Source organism: Schistocerca serialis, chromosome 3 (assembly GCF_023864345.2).
Source record: "Schistocerca serialis cubense isolate TAMUIC-IGC-003099 chromosome 3, iqSchSeri2.2, whole genome shotgun sequence".
In the NCBI taxonomy this organism is placed as follows: domain Eukaryota; kingdom Metazoa; phylum Arthropoda; class Insecta; order Orthoptera; family Acrididae; genus Schistocerca; species Schistocerca serialis.
The window spans coordinates 191,527,997-191,544,715 of NC_064640.1; the positions used below are offsets into that span (position 1 = coordinate 191,527,997).

At 40.4% G+C, this 16,719-nt stretch overlaps 1 protein-coding gene across 5 annotated transcripts in view; it reads right to left on the reverse strand.

Annotated features, from left to right (window-relative positions):
* LOC126469899 (sulfate transporter-like) overlaps positions 1 to 16,719 on the reverse strand; it is a 483,509-nt gene that overhangs the window by 42,172 nt on the left and 424,618 nt on the right. The gene's annotated exons all lie outside the window — the stretch shown is intronic.

Consider the following 16,719-nt stretch of genomic DNA (forward strand, 5'->3'; position numbering starts at 1 on the left):
TAAATGCAGTGATGCAACTCCCTTGAAAGTGATCAAAAACTCTGCCTTACAAACATATGGACTAGAAACAATGATGTTTGATACTGGACTCTACCAAGTGCGGGTAGACCTTTGTGCTTACTGACATTTACCAACCAATTCTAGGCACAAATCTCCATATGACAAACAAGTTGGTCATCAACTTGCATAACATGTCTTGTTCATACCACCAATGGCTGCATTATTCCCAGAGTCAAGGGACCACTGACATCTTGCATCCAACACAGGATGGACAAGTTCAGCAAGACTAGCCCGGAGGATGACATGAGCTGGTGGGAGCACTATCACAAGCTTGAATCAGCTATCCATTTAGTGTGCGAGAATGTTGAAGAATGTCTCATAGTACAAAAATGCAAAATGATACACCACACCTGGGGAATTACAGGTCTGCCAGTTTCCTCAATTGTACACTGAATATCAACTAATTGTCTGTCCGAGACCAAGACCATCTCCAATGAGATGTTACAAGAAGGCGTCAGTTACCCGTCTGATAGCCCACGGTCCTCTCCTCTGCACTTTGTGCATAAGAAAAATGAGTCATGGAAGCTGTGTGGTGACTATCAGGCACTGAACACCAGAACCATTCTGGACAGATACCACGTGTCACACATCCAGTATTTCACAAATTAACCAGCTGCAGCAAAAGTTTTCAGTGCGTTAGATTGTTGTAAAGCTGACAATCAGGTAGCTGCGGCAAAGCTGGATATATCAAAGACCACAGTGACTACCCCATTTGGGCTATTTTAATTTTTCGTTGTACTGTTTGAGCTTAGAAATGCTGCCTGGGCTTGGCAGAATTTTCTGGGCGGCTTATTGAGTAAACTGTCTTACTTCTTTGCTTATCTTGATGACATTTTGGAATTTTCAGAAAATGTCCAGATCCATGACAAACATCTGAATGTAGTACAAAGCAGGCTGAGTATGTGCATGTTCAGTGAACAAGTGGCTCTTGATCCCAGAACTACAGTGAACCCAGGAAGTTTATCACCATCATCTTCCCAGAACCATTGCTGTTCAGAAAACTCTAACCAAAGGATTAGCTGGATACAACAAAAGCGCAAATGTCTCCTTCCATGGATGTAGGATATGAATACTTCCCTTAAGAAGCTGCAAAATAGGCTAGCCAGTGTGGTAGTCCTCACATATCCCATGCCTGGAACACACATGACTTTAGCTGTGGACATCAGCCAGTTCATGATCAGTGTAGCACTCCACCGACAAGTGAGTGGACACTGGCAGCCAATGAGTTTTTTCTCACAGAAATTACAGCCCACTCAAACTCACTAGAGTGCTTATGACAGGGAACTCTTCACAATTTATGGGAGCATCGAACACTTCCATCTCTTCATAGAGGCCAAATCTGTCACTATTTTCACTGATCAAAAACCCATCATGGTGGCTTTGCTAAAAGTCAGTGACAATTGCTCCCCTCAGTAGTTTTGCCATGTTGAGTATGTATGCAAGTGTACTGCAGACTTGCATCACATCCACAGATCTGACACTATCATAACAGACTCTCTCACACACATTAGCGGACTAATCCCAGTGTCAAGCTATGCAGAACGTGCCTGTGCCCAGGTTCCTGACCCACAACTGCAGAGTTTTTTTAACTGTCTCACCCACTGGCCTGTATATACAGCTACTGGAAGCACTGTGCACCACAGCTGAAATATGATGATGATGAGATGTCTGTACTACTAGATGTTGACCATACACTGCACCCAAGTTCTGGCAAGTGGTTTTCAACTGCATCCACAACTTGGCACATTCTAAAACCTACACCACAGTCAAACTGGTAATGGGTCATTTTGTGTGACCTTCAATCAAGAAATATTCATGGGCTTGGGCACACACTTGTATCCAGTGCTAATGCAGCAAAGTGGGATGCCATGTGCACATTCCAGTAGGCCAATTCCTGATATCTACATCACTATTCGGGTATGTCCATTTTGATTTAGTTGGACCCCTTCCACCTTCTGGGAACTTCATGTACTTATTTACAGTGGCGGACTATTGCACTTGGTGGGCACAGACCATTCTGGTCAAAGACATTTTTGCCGAGACAAAGGCACAGGCATTCATTGAAGTTTTGGTGGCACACTTCATGTTCCCCTTCTTCATTACAACTGACCAGGGACACCAATTCAGTCATCACTTCTCCAGGAACCGTGTGGCTTTCAGTGCAGCTGAACCACAAGCTACCAGCTGGTAATCAACGGCATGGTAGAAAAGTGGAACTGCACCTTAAAGGCCACAGTGATGTGCCAAAAAGATTCCTGGACACATGCTTTGCCACTGTGATGTTAGGTCTAATTACCACACTGAAGACTGACAATGGTTGATCATAGGTGGAGTTGGTATACAGAGAACCACTACACGTCCTGGCAGAATTTCTAGTACCCATTCCACTTGTTGATGCCCACCTCACCCAGCAATTCGCACACATGCAAGCCACAAGGTTAAATTTAAGTACCATGACATCCCTGGTGTTCTGCACTTCAGAGGGGGAGGAGGGGGGTGGCAGGAGGGCTTGTATGGGAGTGACATAATCAATAATCAACAATGTACCATATGAAGGGTATCTTTATAAAACTACGTTCTTCAGTTACTCTTTCGGTTGGCATTCGCTGATGATTCACATGTTCTTTTGTACTGGTTGTGCTAATAAAGTCAGTTTCTGCTGTACAATATCCATGAACGCATTGTTTGTATAGTATGAGTGCTTTTACAGTAGTAACAAGATACAGCTTAATCCTACCTGTAATGCACACATATTTATGGGTTAAGTGGGTATGCCTACTATGGTTTCACAAACTTTACACTATTTGTCAGAGGTCATCATAACAAATTTTATTTGATGTACTGTGAACAGTGAAGTCACTGCATGATTTACATAACACTGCAATGAAGTTATAATTTTTCTTTGTCAAAAAGGACTCTTAATATTGCACAAAACTGTTAAATTCTGAAAGGGACATGTGGTCTGGCTACTACTTATCTTGAGAAAGTGTTACTGGCAAAAATGAGCATAACAACCCAGGGAAATAGGCGACAGTATTTCTAGCACTTGTAATTATATGTTTCTTCTTCATGGAGGAAACAGGGTTTGGTTTGGGGAGACTGGAAATAGGGGCATGTATACAGCTAAATAGAGACCCATTTTGTATTGGAGGGGGGAGTGGGAGAGGAGAAAGTTGAGGGGGGGGGGGATGATGAGGGAGGGAAAGACAAAGGGGAATGTGTCAGAATTAGAGATAAAAAAATACATTAGTAAGCACTGTCAGCAAGGGTGTACCCAGGACCTCCATTGTTAGGAGGCGAGTGAAAGGAGCAACTCTTATTAGTTTTTTAGAAGTCGAGGAGTGACTAAAAATACAATTTCTTACAAAATAATTAAAAAACTGTGCTTATTAATCACCAAGCACACTAATTCTACCACTTTATTATAGGTACCTATATCTACATCCACACTACGCAAGCCTCTTTATGGTATGTGATGGTTGGAGATTACTTTATGTACCACTCTCCCTCCCCCACTTTCCTTTCTCAGTCATGAACAGTCAGTGGAAAGAACAATTCTTGGTAAACCTTCAAGTTAGCTCAGACCTCTCAAATTTTACTTTAATGATCTGTTGTGAAATATACTTCGTATGTAACAGAACCCAGTATGTTGTCCTGGATGGGGGAGTAGGATATTAGTGTTAAATACCCAGTTGACAACAAGGTGATTAGAGACTGAGCACAAGCTCGGATTTTAAAAGGATGAGGGAGGAAATTGGTGGCACCATTTCAAAGGAACCATCCAGCCATTTGCCTGAAGCAATTTAGGGAAATTGTGGAAAACCTAAATCATGATGGCCAGACATGTGTTTGAAAGGATATCCTCCCAAATGTGATGCAGGGTGCTAAAAAGTGCTCCAGGGAAAAGTGACAGGACAGCTCTTGTTCTCCACATACATAAACTGACTGACAGATATGGTGAGCAGCAATTTGCAACTGTTTGCTGCATTGAGAGCAAGAAGGAGTTATACAGAATTTCTAGTTCATATGATGAATGGCAGCTTGCTCTAAATGCAGGAAAATTTAACTCCATGCAGATGAGTGGGAAAAACAATGCTGCAATGTCCAAATACAGTATTAGTGGTCTGCAATGATCAAATTCACTATTAGTGGTGTGATGCTTTACATAGTCATAACGATTAAATATCTAGGCATAATGTAAAGCAATATGAAATGGACTGAGCACATAAGGTCAGCAGAACGGAAGTCAAATAGTCACCTTTGGTTTATTGGGAGAAATCTAATAAAGTGTAGGTGACAGTGCACAGAAGACCAGTGAGACCCATTCTTGGATAGTGCTCAAATGTTAGGGATCACCACAAGGTCAAGTTAAAGGAAGACATTGAAATAATTAATTAAGAGGCATGCTGCTAGATTTATCACATCCTGGTTTTATTAACATGTGAGGATTATGGAAATGTTCCATGATCTCAAATTGCAAATCCATAGGGGGAAGATGACGTTCTTTTCATCAAACACTATTGAGAAAATTTAGAGAACTAGTATTTGTGCCTGAGCACAGAACAGTTCTGCTACCACCAAATTACATTTTTCGTAAAGACTATAAATACAAGATAAGAGAAATTAGGATTTTTACAGTGGCATACAGACATTATTTTTCCCTTGCTCCATTTGCAAGCAGAACAGGGAAATGACGAGTAGTGGTACAAGGTACCCTTTGTCATGCACTCTATGGTGGCTTGTCAAGTACATATGTGAATGTAGACACAGATGAAGCAATATATTGGTTAATTCTTAAGAATGTATGCTCATGGAACTTTAGCAGTAAACCACGCTGTTGTAGTGTCTGCTACTGGACTTTGCTGAGCATCTCCATGATGCTATCACACTTACTACATGAATCTCTGATGAAAAGCACTGCTCTTCTTTAGATATTTTCCACTTCCTTTATCTATCCTACATGGTACACATACTGGACTGATGAGCAACATTTGAGTATTGATCAAATGAGGGTTTTGTAATGTACCTCTTTCATGGATGAACTTATACTTCATGAGGATTCCTCAAATGAATCTCAGTCTGACACATGTCTTGGCTGCAGTTAGTTTTATGTGGTTGTTACATTTAATCACTCCTTACACATATTCACATATATTTAATGGGTGTGACAGCTTTCAGTGAGTGTCCTGCTATTTTGTAATCATACAATAATGGGTCTTTCAGCTTATTTATCTCTAATACATTACATTTGTTCATGTTAAGGGCCAACTGACAATTGCTGCACCAAGTGTCAATCCTTTGCAGGTCTTCCTAAATGTTTCTTGGGGTATGCCCAAAGTTACTTTTACATTTGAAGATTTCTCTCCATTAATAATGCCAAGTTGTGTTCTGTTTGCTTAGAATTCTTCAATTCAATCACAAAACTGGTCTGATACTCCAAATGCTCATATTGTATTCATTATGTGACCTGCATAACTGTATTGAATGCCTCCTGGGAGAAAAGGAACAGGGCATCAAGCTGGGAGCCAGTGTCTACTGGCTTCTGGGCCTCATTGACGTACAGAGTGAGCTGGGTTTCACACAGTCAGTGTTTGCAGAATCCATGTTGATTCCTGTTGAGAAGATATTTGGTCTCCAGAAATTACATAATACATTAGCATAAAACATGTTCCAAATTTCTACAGCAGACTGATGTCAGTAATATATTGCCTATAAGTTCTTTGCATCTGTTTGATAACCTATGTTGAAAACAGGCATGACCTGTATATTTTTCCAGTAACTTTGAATGCTTTGCTCCTCCAGTAACCTACAGAACATAAGTTCTTTCTCATATTCTATGTGGAAACACATAGGTATCTCACAAACTCCACTCACATTTCATTTGTCGCACAATGTCAGTTGATATTTTATCCTGTAGTCAATTACTTCAGCATCATTCATTTATTAATCACAAGACATACTGAAGCTCATCAATTTATAATGGATACTAACTACCTGCAGCATACATCAATTTATAATGGATACTAACTACCTGCAGCATACCTGACAGAGCAAGTATGGTCTGCATAAGATACATTATTGTGCTCTCAGGCAGGTAATGTTCAGATAAATGCAAATACTTTCTATGTTCACATTTTTATTAGGTTTTGATGTTGGCTGTTAACATGAGAAAAAATACTTTGAATTTAAGGTATAAAGCTACTGGAAACTTTCAGTCTGTACCTGCTGGTGCAATGGGGAGATGGGGATACACTAATCATGGCCTGCACTTGAACAGGATTGGGAGGGACAGATTATCCGAATATCTAGCAGGAAGTATAAGGGGAGCTGCAAGCACACCAGGAAATCCTTAATGAGCTGCTTGTATGTCAAGAAGATGTGCATATTCTGAAGTGATTGACATTATCTGCCAATCTGAACATGATGTACACACAGTGATGGAGAAGTTAAATATCAGGGATTATAAACTAGCACCATTTCCATAGAGAGTTAACATGAAAAAAAGGAGGAGTTGCAACATATGTAAAAGATGGATACAAAGTCAAAAATATCGAAACAAACAGTTTTTGTGTAGATCAGAACCCATAGAAGCATGTACGTGTGGGTTGTTACAGCAGAATACTTCTCTGGTAATTATAACAGTGTTCAAGTTCCCTCTAGGAAACACTACAGCTATTTATGAGAAATCTAGATGTATTACTGACGTTCCTGTCAGACAAGAAGAAACAGTTAGTAGTTTGTGCAGATTTTACAGTAGATTTTGTAAGATATACAAACAGGAAAAATGAACTGGAACATTTTATTTTAAGTACAATTTCTTTGCTGCTTTATTTATTTACTCCATTATAATATGCAAGTTAGGAATAAATAAATGCTGCAGCAAAAAACTTACACTTATAATAAAATACATCATTCTTCACCCTTGTTGTATCCTGTTACTAGTGCATGTCAGTGTGAATGCACCGAATGTAGTGTCACTGCATGCCAACTATATCAGTGTGGGCCAGCCACTAGAGGCTGCCTGTAGGAATCGTGCACACAGCACAGTCTCTGACACACCATCTACCAGCGACTCATGCCTATATACACGTGGAGCAGTGCTGACTCACCCTCATTATGTTCTCTAGTTTGTACCGCTCACATCAGTTGTTCTGTATGATTCTTTTCTCTTGGTATGTGTGGATTCCCAAGAAGCTTATTTCCATTATTGTACAGATTTGTATGAATGAAGCCATATTTGTGCCACCTGGATCAGTTTCATGTATTACTTGGTTACTACAGACCTAATGCAAGCTGGGGGGGGGGGGGGGGGGCACTGGAAAGGCAATTGTTGAACTGGAATAATTATTTGGGTGTTTCAGTCTAATTGGAGTAGTTAATCTTCCAACTCATGTGCAGCAAGATGTAGGACCACGACTGATAACATTTTTATAGACAGTGTTCAGAATGAAACAATTAATGTGTACCCATTTTTAATAAGCAATGTGATGTTGTACAATCAATATAAATAAACGATAAAGCACCTTACAACCCTGAGGCATGTTCATACAAACCAATGAGGTTTATTAATGAGAACAGGATGAAATATTTTGAGCACATTGGAAGAGGTGGTTGGGATGAAGTATATACAGAAAGAGGTACTAATGTCAATCTCTATTTATTCTGCAGTAAATTTGTGTCAATATTTGAAAGTTGCTTTCCTAAAAAATTATCCAGAAGATCCATTTTTAAAAAGCAAACTGTGGATGACTAAGGGATTTAAAATCACATGTAACAGGAGATAGAAATTTATATGAAAGCCACAGGAAGTAAACATCTGACATCACTTGCTTATTGCAAAAAATTTTAAGTGAGATCAGAATCATGCACATCCTGACAGAAATTGATAATGTGGATAATAAGATTACAACTATATGGGATATTGTCACATAGGAGACAGAACAGCCAGTCAGTGTGCAAGATACCATGACAGTTAAACTAAATGACAATGTCATGACTGATAATTCACAAGTTGCAAGTATTTTTAACAATCACTTTATAAATGTAGCAGCAAAAATACAATTAAATTATTCTGTGGAAGATGCAAGAGAATACATTACAAATGTCATTTCACAAAACTTTAGGCAACTAGAAGTACCACCAAAATTGTTTACCAAAATTAATAGAATTACAAAAATTCTAAAAAAAAAAATGAAAGCTCATATGGTGTTGATGGGATTTCAGACAGAATTCTGAAAATTTATTCTAATTTAATAAATAATCTCCTTAGTGATATATGTATTGCATCACTGGCACAGACTAAAATATTCATTGTTGAATCTCTTTATAAGGAAGGTGTCAAGAAGGATGTAAATAATCATCATCCAATATTCTTACTGACATCTTTCTCCAAAATATTCAAAAAAGTTATGTATTCAAGAGTAGTCTCACATTTAAGTAGAAACAATTTACTTATCATACAGTTTAGATTCCAGAACGGTTGCTTGACTGAGGATGCTGTTTATACATTCACCCACCAAATATTACAAGTCTTAAATAATACAGCATCACCAGGTGGTATTTTTTGTGATCTCTTGAAGGCATTCTGTTGTGTAGATAATGATACACCCTTAGAAAGATTCAGGTTTTATGAATCAATGGATGGACTGATGTGGTTAAAGGAACCTAACTACAAGGTCATCAGTCTCTTAATCCTTAGTGTGGCAAGCTGGAAACAGTCCCCAGAGAGGATGGGCCCAAAAAATGAATCTCAAAGCATGCAACCACTTGTGAGAATCAAGAAAACCAAGAGAGAGAAGCAAGTAGAATTTAGAGAGGGATAGAAGTGTGAAGGTGAGAGAGTTCCCCTGCCCAGAAAGCAGTTTGGAGGCCCCCTGAACATATTATGCAACTGGAGACACAGCACCTGCATCCAGCCAGTGCTTCAACACCCTCCATTATTGCAAGAAAACTAGCTACATGGATGACATAAAATCTCAGGAAAGGGAACAATGGCAGTGAGTCTGTTAACCAATGACAGATGTAAAAGAATAACAAAAATTAAAAAGGGGGGAAGGGCAGGAACTCGGCCCATCCATCATGCAAGGGCAGCCATGGCCTCTTAGGGTTAGAGCAGGTGATGAGACAACCCTCCAATCACTAAAGCAGTTGCTGAGGCTTACGTGTCCTACATCACAGAGATGCATAAAAATGGCTTTTATGAGTAAAACATAAAACCAAATTATCCTGTTTTGGCATCGTCCACTAGCACCAAACGTGGAATGTCAGCAAGTTTAAGGTTTTGCTGTAAGGTGGCCAAATTGGGGCAGTCCATTAGGATATAGGCCACAATGAGATGGACACCACACCAACAGTAGGATGGATCCTGGTGTCGGAGGATGTGGCTGACAGTCAGCTAAGTGTGAGGCCAACAGAAAATAGTAGATTCCCTGCAAGAAGCACAGAGGGAACACAGAACATGGTTGTGGTCTCCTTTGTGGTTCACAGATTATATGGAGAAACCCAGGCACATCAATCTGCATTACAAGCCTACCACAACTGTCGGTGTATAGATGACCAAAGTTTTGGTTCTCGTACTCCCATCTGCAAAGTCAACATCCTGGTAGCTAACTTGGCCAACTGATCAGCATGCTCATTCCCTGTGATCCCAACATGATCTGGGGTTTATATAAAGACAACTGACCATTCAGCATGGTGGAGGTCATACAGGAGATCATGGATAGTCACAATCAATGGGTGTCAAGGTTAGCACAGGTTGACAGTCTGAAGACTACTCAAGGAGTCACTTCTGATTAAGAACAACTCACCAGGCAAGAACGAATGTGGCTGAGGGTTCTAGTAGTTGTCACCAATTCTGTAGTGAATACACTGTATCCATGCAGCGGGGAGCGTAGTTCACTCCATCTTGCATGTGTGTAGGCAAAACTTGTTCATCCATCGACTCTAGAACCATCAGTGTATACCACATCTGAGTCTATAAATGTTTCAATGATGTCCAGGAGTAGGACCTATTGAGTCTTTTGGTCCAAAGGACAGATTGAGGCAGATCTGGGTATGGGGTACATACCATGGGGACACCCACGATAGCCCGCATCTCGTGGTCGTGCGGTAGCGTTCTCGCTTCCCACGCCCGGGTTCCCGGGTTCGATTCCCGGCGGGGTCAGGGATTTTCTCTGCCTCGTGATGGCTGGGTGTTGTGTGCTGTCCTTAGGTTAGTTAGGTTTAAGTAGTTCTAAGTTCTAGGGGACTTATGACCACAGCAGTTGAGTCCCATAGTGCTCAGAGCCATTTTTTGACACCCACGATATCTTCCTGACAAAGAGGCAACATTGGTGAAAGATCAAGTTCTGAGCAGAGACATTCTGTGCAAACTATGATCATGACTCCAGATCTTGGTCTGTGTTGTGGGAGGTAGATCTCCCTTCCAGGAAGAAGGACACAATAGTTCCGATGCCCAGGAAAGCAGCAAATGCATGTCACATAGGTGAGTAGCAGTTGGTGGTGCATGAGTATGCTGTTCACAGGGTTCATCCAAAAGGCACCTGTCGCAAGTCAGACCCCACAATGGTGTGTCACGTCCAGCATCCACAATGCTGAAAGAGGTGCTGAGCAATACATCAGTCTCCCATAATTAATATGTGATAGGATCAAAGCTTTGGAGAGCCACAAAAATGTAAAGCAGTCTGTGCCCCAGCTGGTGTTACTGAGACAGCGAAGATGGCACATTCATTTAAGATGGTGAAGATGGGGAAGCCACATCAACCTGGTATCAAAGACCAATCCCAAAAAACAAAGAGACTCCATCAAACTGAGCATTTGGTCCTCGAGGTAGAGTTCTAGTTGGGGATCGACAGTATCATGATGACGGAAGTGCATGACACATGTTTTGGCAACAGAAAACTGGAAGCTATGCGTGATAGCTCAGGGCTGTGCCTTTTGTATGGCATCCTGCAATAAGTTTTCAGCAACACCCACAGTTAAGGAGCAATAGTAGATGCAAAAGTCGTCAGTAACAGGGAATGTGACACGGTAGACTCCACAGCTGTAGGTAGATCATTGATAGTCACTAGAAAAAGGGGCACACTTAATACACAGCCCTGTGGGATCCCATTCTCTTGTATATGGGGAGTACAGTGGGAAGCACCAAATTGAGCCCAGAAGTACAGTGAGACAAAAAGTTGGTTCTGGGGACCCCACTCATGGAGGGTAAAGTGGGTGTGGTGACACTGTGTAGTGTTGTAAGTCCTATGCAAGTCAAAGAAGATGGTGATAAGATATTGACACCAGGCAAAATCTGGCCAAATAGCACATTCAAGGCAGATCAAATTGTCAGCAGTAGAATGGTCTTAGCAAAAACCATCCTGTGACAGGGCCAAAAGACTCAGAGACTCAAGATGCCAACACAACCATCAGCTCATCACAAATTCCAGCACGTTGCAGAGAACATTAGTGAGGCTAAGTAGGCAATAGTTGTCCATCTTGAGAGGGAGTTTACTAGCTTTCAGTACTGAGATGAAGGCCATTGAGATGGGAATTCACCCCGACTTTGGATGTGGTTGAGAATTGCAAGGATGTGATGTTGGCAGCCCAAGGGTAAGTGTTTCAACATTTGGCTATGGATGTGGTCTGGGCCTGGAGTAATGTCAAGGCAAAGGGCCAGAGCACTGAGGAATTCCCACTCACTGAACTGGGAATTATAAGGTTCTAGGTGACATTTAGTAGGTGTTAAAGGAAGTTGCTCTAGTCACCGATGGAGAACACATAGTGCAGGCTGATAATTCTCAGACACACAGGCTCAAGCACAATGAAAAGCATAATATTTGGCAACAACATCTGGATCTGCAGGCATCTCCATTCAGTGAGATACCAGGTACACCTGCAGGGTACTGGTGTCCATAGAGGCGTTGAATCTTTGCTCAAGCCTGAGAAGGAATGGTATATGGTCCAATGATAGCAATATACCACTCCCAGTATTCTTGTTTTTGTTGATTTTGAGGTGGTGGACCTGGGCACAAAGGCTCTTAAAGGAAATGAGGTGCTCCAGTGATTGATTCCACTTATTGCATTGGAGAGCCTGCCTGTAATCTCTAACGGCTGTGGAAACTTTGAGGGTCCACCAAGGTACTATCTTTTGATGGGAGAGGGGATCACTGCATAGGGTTCTGATAGAATGGCTTCAGTTGTCCTTTGGACAACTGCATCAATACCTCAATTTGCCAGGGTTAAAGGGGCAATGGCAGTGATGAAAGTATCCCAGTCATCTTTGGAGGGAGCTGATCTGGGTGGATGACCAGGTGAGGGTGCTGGAGGAGGGTGTTGCTTCTCCAGCTGGGGTTGGGGAGTGATGTCCCTGGCAGAAAAGGAGTTGATGCTCCCAAAGCGAGTGTGGGGGAAGCAGTAGGAGGAGGACCTCAAACTACCAAGGTAGCAGGTGTAGTCAAGTGGCCCTGAGGACCAGAGGACCAGACGTCAAGGACAGAGAGGGTGATGGCGCAGCCACTAAAGAAGGTGACATTTTCGTAGCATTAGCATACATAATTGTTTCTTCTCTCATTTGGAAACAGTGTAGTCTGGTGAACTGGGGGAATGGTGCTCTCCGCAGGTGACAGAGATGGGGGAAGGGGCCCAAGGAGTGTTCATGTGCAACTGACACCCACAGTCCCTACAGACAGGGCTGGCATTACAATGTGAAGACATGTGTCCGAATTCCATGCATCTGTAGCACCATATTTGAGGAGGAACATATGGGTTGACACCACAGCCATTCTCAGGCAACGAGTCACCTTCGAAGTCCAAGATGACAGCTTCAGTATCCACTCTACTGCCTTATTGACCCTGTTGAACATGACAGACAAAATGCATATATCATCACTCCAAATTAGCACGCAACTAATCATCAGTCTGTAAAAGGAGATCTCAGTGGAAACTAATATCCTATAAACATATTCAAACGTTTATGGGGGTTATAGTGACAGGAATGTCACCCAGCTTGTCGCAGGTGAGCAGCACCTGTGATTGAGTGGGGGAGGCCATTTTAAGCAGATCAGAAGCATGTTTTGTTTTTGAAATTGCTGCCACTTCCCCAAATCTGTCCCCAAGGTATTCAAAGAAGAACAAAGGCTTTGTAGTCAAATAGGAATCCATGTCCATCCTTATCTCTGAAACCTGTATTCCTCCCATGGTAGCCGGCCAGTGTGGCCGTGCGGTTCTAGGTGCTTCAGTCTGGAATCGCGTCACCACTGCGGTCGCAGGTTCGAATCCTGCCTCGGGCATGGATGTGTATGACGCCCTTAGGTTAGTTAGGTTTAGGTAGTTCTAAGTTCTAGGGGACTGATGACCACAGATGTTAAGTCCCATAGTGCTCAGAGCCATTTGAACCTCCCATGGTATGGCAAGGAAAGTGAACATTTTGGGGTCACATCCCTCTGCATTTTAATATGTCTTAGCTTCAAGAGACTGCTGGGGTCATGTGGTCACCAATGGAAAAAAGTTTAATTCATCTCATGTACAAATCTTCTGTCATGGTACCACCCACTATGAATGTAGGCCCTTCCCATGGATGCCACCCAGCCACAGCAATGGCTACGAGACCAGTAAATTGTAGCCTGGAGCCCTCACACCCAGCCATGAGAGCCCCTTCCCCACCAACCCCCAGCCCCCTGCACACGCAGCAATGAAGGGAATAGGAAAGAGATAGACTTGAATCATGGAAAAGGAAGTAGTGCTGTGAAGTGCCGGGGCCCCTTGGTGGCCAAGCACGTACTCACAAAAGAGATGTGAGCTCTCGGGGGAAAGGGGGGGGGGGGCACGTTTTATGGAACTGATTGCTTCATACACAACTGATTTAAATCCCACTGAATTAACAGAATGAAAAAGTTGTGCTGAATAGTTCAAACTATGTTGGAAGGATAGAAAATTTTAGTGACTGGAGAGAAATCACAAACGGAGTCCCACAGGGTTCAATTTTGGATCCACTACTATTCCTTCTATATGTGAATGATGTTTTACTTAATATTCAACACACAAAAATGGCCATTTTAGGACATGATACTAGTGTTATAATAGATCCCATTAGAGAGAATGATGTTTTTAAAAGAATTATTATGTGTTTCTTTGAAAATGAACTCTCCCTAAATTTGAGAAAACACACTACATTCAATTCCGTACTAAATAGTTATACAAAAATTGATGTAGGAATTGAATGGAAGTCAGTAAATAGGACAGTATGCTCCAAATTTTTGGGCATACTTATTGGTGAAAACATGAACTGGAAGAAGCATATTGCTGAGATTCTCAAACAATTACGTTCAACTTCTTTTGCTCTTCACTTAATTGCCAGTCTTGGAAACAAACAGATCAACCTCCTGACATATTTTGCACATTTCAACTCAGTGATGTCACATGAAATAACTTTCTGGGGTAGCTTATCACTTACAAAGCAAGTATCGACATAAGGTGTATTCGGCCATGGTGGTCATGTAGATACCCCTTCAAGGAGTTGGACATTTTAACAATGTCACGATACATATATATTCTAATGAAATCCATCATAAATAATTCATAAAAATTTAAGAAAATGTTCTTGTCCATACCTACAATACTACAGAAAAAAATGACCTTTAGTGCCCATTATTAAAGCTGTCAGTGTCTCAGAAACTAGTTCAATATGCAGCAAGAAATTTTTTTTGTCATTTTCCCCATAACATAAAATGCCTGACAGGTAAGAAAGCAAATTTTAAATCTAAGATAAAATCATTTCTCCTGTACAACTCATTATTCTCCAAGGACAAATTTCTTCTTGAAATCTGGTAGCCTGCAAGAAAAGAACTAGTTTTTAAGTTTATTTGCATGAGGTGGACTAAGAAATGATGTCTTCATTAATTTTAAAACTAGTTATGTATGCACAGAATGTAAACTGACTTGTTCTACATAATTTCCATAAAAGAATAATGCAAATGATCTATGGAACATTTAACTAACTAAAAGAACCCAAAGACACACCATATTTTTGTCGCTAAGAAAACAGCAGCACACAGTAAAATTTTTTGACATTTTATGAGTTATGTCACTGAGCACTGTTACTACTAGATAATATCGATTACGTTATTTGGACTTTCTTCAAACTGACACTGAATTGAAATATCTGTCTGTCATGGGGTAGAGTGAGAGATCAGTTTGTTAAGACCATTGTTACAGACAGTTATGATTTCAGTTGGAGTGAGATGTCATCTGCAAAGTTATGAAGACATAAATTTCAACTGTAGTGTAAGTAAACTTAGGAAATCACATATGATCAATCATTTGATGTAGTCAACAGTTGGATTTTAAATTATTATCAAGATACAGGTTCATATTAATTTGAGGAAGTTCACCTTGAGGCTTTGATTAATTTGGTCATATAAAGATCTGAGATCAAATACTAGGACTTTTTCACATTTCAGACATTGGCTTTAACTCTAATCAACTGAGGCAACTCAAGAGACATAGTAAAGATTCATGCGACAGTTCAGTGTCTGGATTTCTTGGTGCTATCTGTGGACATAAATTCTAATTAATCTGTGTTTAACATGAGATACTTTTGTTTGATGCCTTTTGACACTGAATTGAAATATCTGTCTGTCGTGGGGTAGAGTGAGAGATCAGTTTGTTAAGACCATTGTTACAGACAGTTATGATTTCAGTTGGAGTGAGATGTCATCTGCAAAGTTATGAAGTCAGTGTCTCAGAAACGAGTTCAATATGCAGCAAGAAATTTTTTTTGTCATTTTCCCCATGCCTGACAGGTGAGAAAGCAAATTTTAAATCTAATTGTTCAAGTTAATTAACATATTGAAGAACATTATTTTGATCATTAATAGTACATTCTTAATTCATCCAAACTTAATTCACCTTCTACTGTTAATGTATTTGATAATTATGTTATAGTGCAGCTACACAATGCCTCATTTAGAAGATTTTGAGTACCTCAGACCACAAGTCTTTTCAATACCCAAGTACAGGTTTGTATAGCTTCCTGCCAGAGTTTTCTAGCTTAGATATGGTAAGGTAGCATTAGTGTACTGAAAGTCAACCCAATAGTGATAGTCTTTTCCATTTATATTTATTAAATCATACTATTAATAAAATTAAGTTTCAAGTGTTCAAGTGTAGTTTAATTTTGAGTATCTCAAAGCTTGCTACACTTCATTAAGTTTGCTACTTGAGTTTAATCATGGCAAAAAGTATGCCATTTTTAGGTACTCAACTAAGTTCTATTTCAATGCCCTCCTGGAAACGCTTGCTTACACAAAAATAAAAAATAAGATTTTTTGAAGTAATTTTCTCAACTTATTACAATAACAAAGACATTCTGCATCCCTTTATCACTAAATAAATCCTGATTGGAAAGGCTAACTAACCAAGATGTGTCAAACAATCAAAAGTTCAAGTTGGAATATCAACAATATTATGAAAAGGATTGATCACTGCTCAAACTGAAGATGACACATAGAGTTGAAGACAGGCATGATGAAAAGACTAAAAGACTGTTACACCACATTTGAGCTTTCAGCCAATGTATCCTTTTCAGAATATTGTTTTCAACCAAGCTGTGTTGTTTATTTGGGTGTTTTTACTCTTTGAGGGTATAATTATTCCATTAGGGACTTTTTCTGGAAATTT